The sequence below is a fragment of the Panulirus ornatus genome, chromosome 47 (genome assembly GCF_036320965.1).
Source record: "Panulirus ornatus isolate Po-2019 chromosome 47, ASM3632096v1, whole genome shotgun sequence".
Classification (NCBI taxonomy): domain Eukaryota; kingdom Metazoa; phylum Arthropoda; class Malacostraca; order Decapoda; family Palinuridae; genus Panulirus; species Panulirus ornatus.
Genome location: NC_092270.1, coordinates 8,164,106 through 8,170,284, shown reverse-complemented (window position 1 = coordinate 8,170,284; position 6,179 = coordinate 8,164,106). Strand labels below are relative to the sequence as shown.

Sequence of the window (6,179 nt, the reverse complement as noted above, 5' to 3'; positions counted from 1 at the left end):
AGGAGGAGGAGGAGGAGGAGGAGGGTTGTTGTCGTCGTCCTCCTCCTCCTTGTCATGCAAGTGGGGGCAGGCAGCAGCGCGGTCGTGGACGGAGAGGGTCGCCCCGTCCGTCATGCTAGTGGACAATAAGAAAAGGGTGGATCCGGAGTGGGTTTAAAAGAAAAAAAAAAAGGTCGTCTTCGCCATAAAGGTGGGAGTAGGGAGACATCCGGTAGGTCGGCGTGGTGTGGTGTGTGTGGGTGTGGTGTGTGTGGGTGTGGTGTGTGTGGGTGTGGTGTGTGTGGGTGTGGTGTGTGTGGGTGTGGTGTGTGCGGGTGTGGTGTGTGTGGGTGTGGTGTGTGTGGGTGTGGTGTGTGTGGGTGTGGTGTGTGTGGGTGTGGTGTGTGTGGGTGTGGTGTGTGTGGGTGTGGTGTGTGCGGGTGTGGTGTGTGTGGGTGTGGTGTGTGTGGGTGTGGTGTGTGCGGGTGTGGTGTGTGTGGGTGTGGTGTGTGTGGGTGTGGTGTGTGCGGGTGTGGTGTGTGTGGGTGTGTGTGTGGGTGTGGTGTGTGTGGGTGTGGTGTGTGTGGGTGTGGTGTGTGTGGGTGTGGTGTGTGCGGGTGTGGTGTGTGTGGGTGTGGTGTGTGTGGGTGTGGTGTGTGCGGGTGTGGTGTGTGTGGGTGTGGTGTGTGTGGGTGTGGTGTGTGCGGGTGTGGTGTGTGTGGGTGTGGTGTGTGTGGGTGTGGTGTGTGGGTGTGTCGACGTGGGGACACCACGCCCGCCCCCCTAAACAGTGGGTGCGCAGCGATACTCTCCCCCTAGTCTATAATGTGCTTCATCCACACTCCGGCGTAAGGTACCACGGCACGATCGGACCCACAGCACAAGAATGGCCGAGTCCGGATAAAACAAGAGTGGCCGAGTCCGGATAAAACAAGAATGGCCGAGTCCGGATAAAACAAGAATGGCCGAGTCCGGATAAAATAAGAATGGCCGAGTCCGGATAAAACAAGAATGGCCGAGTCCGGATAAAACAAAGAGTGGCCGCGTCCAGATAAAATAAGAGTGGCCGAGTCCGGATAAAACAAGAATGGCCGAGTCCGGATAAAACAAGAGTGGCCGAGTCCGGATAAAGCAAGAATGGCCGAGTCCGGATAAAACAAGAATGGCTGAGTCCGGATAAAACAAGAGTGGCCGAGTCCGGATAAATATGCACGTTCAATCGCCCATAATAATAATAATAATAATACTAAAAAAAGCCATTGGCGATAACCCATGAGAAAATACAACATGAAGTATCGCAACGAACCGAGATACAACACACAGGTCATGGCGACGAATCGAAGCAACGACTGTCATCAATTTGGTTTTCTTTTCAAGTGAGGCGTAAGGCTATACCTCACACGGTTTGCGCCGAGAGTGAGAGAGAGAGAGAGAGAGAGAGAGAGAGAGAGAGAGAGAGAGAGAGAGAGAGAGAGAGAGAGAGAGAGAGAGAGGAGGACGACGAGGAGGAGGGGAGAGAGAGAGAGAGAGAGAGAGAGAGAGAGAGAGAGAGAGAGAGAGAGAGAGAGAGAGAGGAGGACGAGGAGGGGAGAGAGGGAGAGAGAGAGAGAGAGAGAGAGAGAGAGAGAGAGAGAGAGAGAGAGAGAGAGAGAGAGAGAGAGAGAGAGAGAGAGAGAGAGAGAGAGAGAGAGAGAGAGAGAGACTAAGTGGCATATATATATATATATATATATATATATATATATATATATATATATATATATATACAAGGGGTCCCAGGTTCGATCCTGGCAGTTGGAGCTTTGTATGTTCTATGAAGGTGCGTGTTCATATACACTTTATTCGTATACATATACATATATATCCCACAGTAAAGGGGAGACACTCGGTAAAGTAATACTCACAACGGGGGGGCCAACATTTCCAGGTGGTGAGCTGTGAACGCGAACCAAAGCTGTCATGATCACACTCGTACCACAACTGCCACCATTAGTTACAACTTTTCTACCATTAGTTACAACTTTTCATGCAAGTGAAACATATGTGTGTCAAAGTTTCGAAAATGGAAATTCAACTTCACTTACATATATATATTTTTATATTATATGTGTGTATATATATATATATATATATATATATATATATATATATATATATATATATATATATATATATATATATATATTCACTGACATGATTGATGTATGCAGACGGTACCCGCAGGGAAGGGGCGCGAGTGATTGGGTGGAGTACAAAAGAAAGCGTCAGGAGGTCGAGAGGAAGGCACAGATGCAGTGCAAGAGGACAAACCGCCGATGACGAGAGAAAATCGATGAATTTCAGGGAAAAATACGAAAACGGTTCACAAATGAAGTGAGTAACAGTGACAGGAGAATGATAAGGAGTAACTGGGGGGAGGAAAATATGTGATGGGAGTGTCAAATGGAGAAGTGGTAAGGGAGAGAAAAGAAGAGGTGAAAAAGAGAGAGAGGAGTACGACTATTTTGACTGACTGATGAATATGACAGATGACAGGGGTTGTCGGATGTGGTGGTGGTGGTGGTGTGTGGGCCGAGAGACGAGATACCCGGTGAACAGTCCAGTTTGGCGAAGGAGCGGCAGTGGGGAACGTCGTGCGTTATCAAGATGACGGTGTGGTAGGGAGCAGCGGCAGCGGTGGATGACATCACCTGCACATGAATAACACTCTCCCACCCACCCACCCACCCACAAAAAAGGGTATCGGTTCCTTGGGGTCATAAAGTTTCTAATGATCTACAATGGGCCGACCGAGAGATCAAAACTTGGCTCCGCTACCACACCCTGATGCGGAGTTCACAACGACGTCAAGGGGGTGTTAGCGAAGAGTCAAGTTTTAATCTCGCTCGAGGAGCTGTTGATCATTCGAAAGGCCAGGCCAAGTGTGTGGGGAGGAGGGATACTTTTTTTTGGGGGGGCGAGTGTACTGCATCAGTCTCTCGCAGGTACCTCACAGGATAATTTATCTATATATATATATATATATATATATATATTCCTATGAGTCCACGGGGGAAAATGAAACACGATAAGTTCCCAAGTGCACTTTCGTGTCGTGATCACATCATCGGGGGTGAGACACAAGGGAGAAATATAACAGTTCGTTGATATACATCGAAGAGACGAAGCTAGGACGCCATTTGGTAAACATGCGATTGTCCAAATCATCACTAAAAAATGACGAATAACTGCGACATACTCTCAAGCCCCTCACTACCACCCTCACCTTTAAATTCCAATTCAGAAACGTCACTCAACCACAACAGTCTGCCTGGATAGCTCATCCTTTCCCGTGAGGTAATGTCACTGCCTTCTGTAAATCAAACAACGCTGCTGTTTTCAGATAACGCTGGTTCGCAGAGCCTTTTTAAATTCCATTTTCTCTTTCCTCATACAGAGTGGCGGAGAACTGGACTAAACTACCTCCCATTGTAGTGAATGCAGAGACTATGAATACCTTTAAAATCCTGGCTGGGCAAATACTTCACCGACATCTCTTTTCAGTGAGATAATTATCTCTTTTTTTTCTTCTTTTATCGGAATCCAGCCACACAGCAGATGTCATCAAACTCAACGGGAACTTTTCCCAGTCCACATTATCCTTTAAACTCTCCATGACGGCATCTAACCACAAGATTGCATTTTTTTTTCTCCCCCACTCATTAATTGAGCCGGAGGGAGAGGTGGATGGGGAGGTCGGTGCCCTCTGCTTTGCGCTCTCCCCCCATTCCTGAACCACGGCACAAATAACCTCGTCATGGACCATAAGGTCTCCTGTTCTCTCTTCTACCTACCTGCTGATAGCCACTATCCTCCCCTATCTATCGCAAGCCACTTTCATCCTCCATTCAACCCTACGTACCATTAGCCACTATCCTACACCCCCAATCCTACCTAACGCCGGCCACCATCCTCCTAATCCTACCCTATCCACTTGAGGCCATCACTCTCTCACCATCCCGACCTATCATCATCCTCTCATTATCCCAGGCTACCTTCCTCCACCTACCTACCACTGGCCACCATCCTCTCCCCATACCACCCTATTAGCCTCCTCATCCTCCCCTATTTACAGCTGTCCACGATCCTGCCTGCCTCCCAGCAGCAGCACCCTCCTCCCGCCTTCCTCCGGGCACTCATGTCCCGGTGAAGTTCACTTTCTGATGCATAACAAACAGCGCCACTGCCGCCCAACCCTGCTGAACTACGATAACGACCGTAATAAAAGTTAAATGGCCTAACTTGGCCCGGCCTGCGGCCAAACTTCGCTCAATTTAGGTCCCCTAGTGTCAATACTCTACCTTGCACATGGAGAGCCAACAATACGAGTGTATTAGACAGCACATAAGGTGGGTACTTACCACGGGCAACGGGCCAGGCGACTTCCCAAGCTCAGGCCGACCAACGAGTCCCGGGGTCAAGTCAACTGAGGTCAACCTATGGGGTTGTGGCGGGGTTACACACTAGGCGTTCTCACTGGCCAGGGCGTGCGTGAGGCCCAATTCTCAACGCCAATAAAAGTGGCAATGGATAAAGTTTCGGGGTGACTTACGGTGGAGCGACAAGAGCCACGACCTCCACCGGTAAAACTACGCTGTTCCACACGACCACTCCACCCCACACACACACAACTACCACTTGTTTACGTAAATCACGACGCGACGTGGGTATGTGTGTGTACAGGGAGAAGGGGAGAGATTGACAGGTGTTCTCACCTCCCTGTGGCGAGCTGTGAGGCCAGCGACTCCCACCTCTTCCTCCTGCAGGCCACAGGAGGCCTGGCAGGCCGTGCTATCCGAGTCCCTGAGGGGATGGAGGGATTACTGCCTACCTCCTCACGCTAGCACAGGAAGGGAACAAGCCTTGTACCCCCGAGCAGGCGGCAGGCACCCCACACGTACGCAGGGGCAAGTCCCCCCGGTCACACTAGGACAATAAAAGGTCGTCTTGCTGCACTGACAACTTCTCACTAATGCTCACCGACACTGTTAACCCACGAGAGGAACCTCCACTAGATCAACACAGTCTCCACCGCGAAGCAGCGCAAGTCTGCCTCAACGAACTGGCTCGTACGCGGGAGCCAGTAAGGCAGCAGCTGCGGTTGTAAGTGTCACGTCCAAGCCCCACGGTTAGCAGGGATCCGTGGGTGCTGCGGGCGGGGCAGTCGCATCAGTGCCTTGCCACCCCCTTGCCTCTACCCAGCGGTAAATAACGAGGTGGAGACAGCTGATAACGAAGGATGGCCGTGTGGGCGCCGCGGGCTGGCAGGAGCGGGGGGTCTGGAGAGCGCTCTCCCTGGACTGGAGCCAAACACTGAGGGGGAGGCTGCCTGGAACCTCCACCGCCGCCACACTCGACAGTGTCCCGGGAAGCTGTTGCCGCCGCCGCCGCCGCCGCTGCTGCTGCTCCGGGATCTGTGGCTGGGGGAGACAGGTTCCCCACCCCCCTCCAAGCCCACTCGCCCTAGTGACGTATAATGGGAGACATCAAATATTAAGAGGTTACCGCCGCCGTGTAGAAGGTCAGCCGCTCACCATGCAAACATTCTCCATCAAGACCCAACGTTCACCCCACCCAACACTGCCAGCTGCTTTCGGGCAGCAGAGTGGCTTTAATACGGAAGACCGGCGTCCGCTGTCTTGCTCTCCACGGGACGACTGTCCTCTGAAGAAGAGGGACGGTAACACTCGACCCTCTAGACGACTGTCCTCTTAAGCAGAGGGACGCTAACACTCGACCTTCTAGACGACTGTCCTCTTAAGCAGAGGGACGGTAACACTCGACCCTCTAGACGACTGTCCTCTTAAGCAGAGGGACGGTAACACTCGACCCTCTAGACGACTGTCCTCTTAAGCAGAGGGACGGTAACACTCGACCCTCTAGACGATTATCCTCTTAAGCAGAGGGACAGTAACACTCGACCCTCTAGACGACTGTCCTCTTAAGCAGAGGAAGGGTAACACTCGACACTCTAGACGACTGTCCTCTTAAGCAGAGGGACGCTAACACTCGACCTTCTAGACGACTGTCCTCTTAAGCAGAGGGACGGTAACACTCGACCCTCTAGACGACTGTCCTCTTAAGCAGAGGGACGGTAACACTCGACCCTCTAGACGACTGTCCTCTTAAGCAGAGGGACGGTAACACTCGACCCTCTAGAC

General features: G+C 51.5%; 1 protein-coding gene across 3 annotated transcripts in view; it reads right to left on the bottom strand.

Annotated features, from left to right (window-relative positions):
• The window catches only part of LOC139763508 (heterogeneous nuclear ribonucleoprotein K-like), a 430,043-nt gene that overhangs the window by 381,179 nt on the left and 42,685 nt on the right, over positions 1 to 6,179 (bottom strand). The window contains exon 1 of one of the 3 annotated variants that reach the window (XM_071689656.1): positions 4,380 to 4,912. The exons of the other annotated variants lie outside the window; for them this stretch is intronic. The gene's annotated coding sequence lies outside the window, so the exon portion shown is untranslated. Of the gene's footprint in view, positions 1 to 4,379; positions 4,913 to 6,179 lie in introns of those variants that run through there. 3 annotated transcript variants of the gene reach the window in all.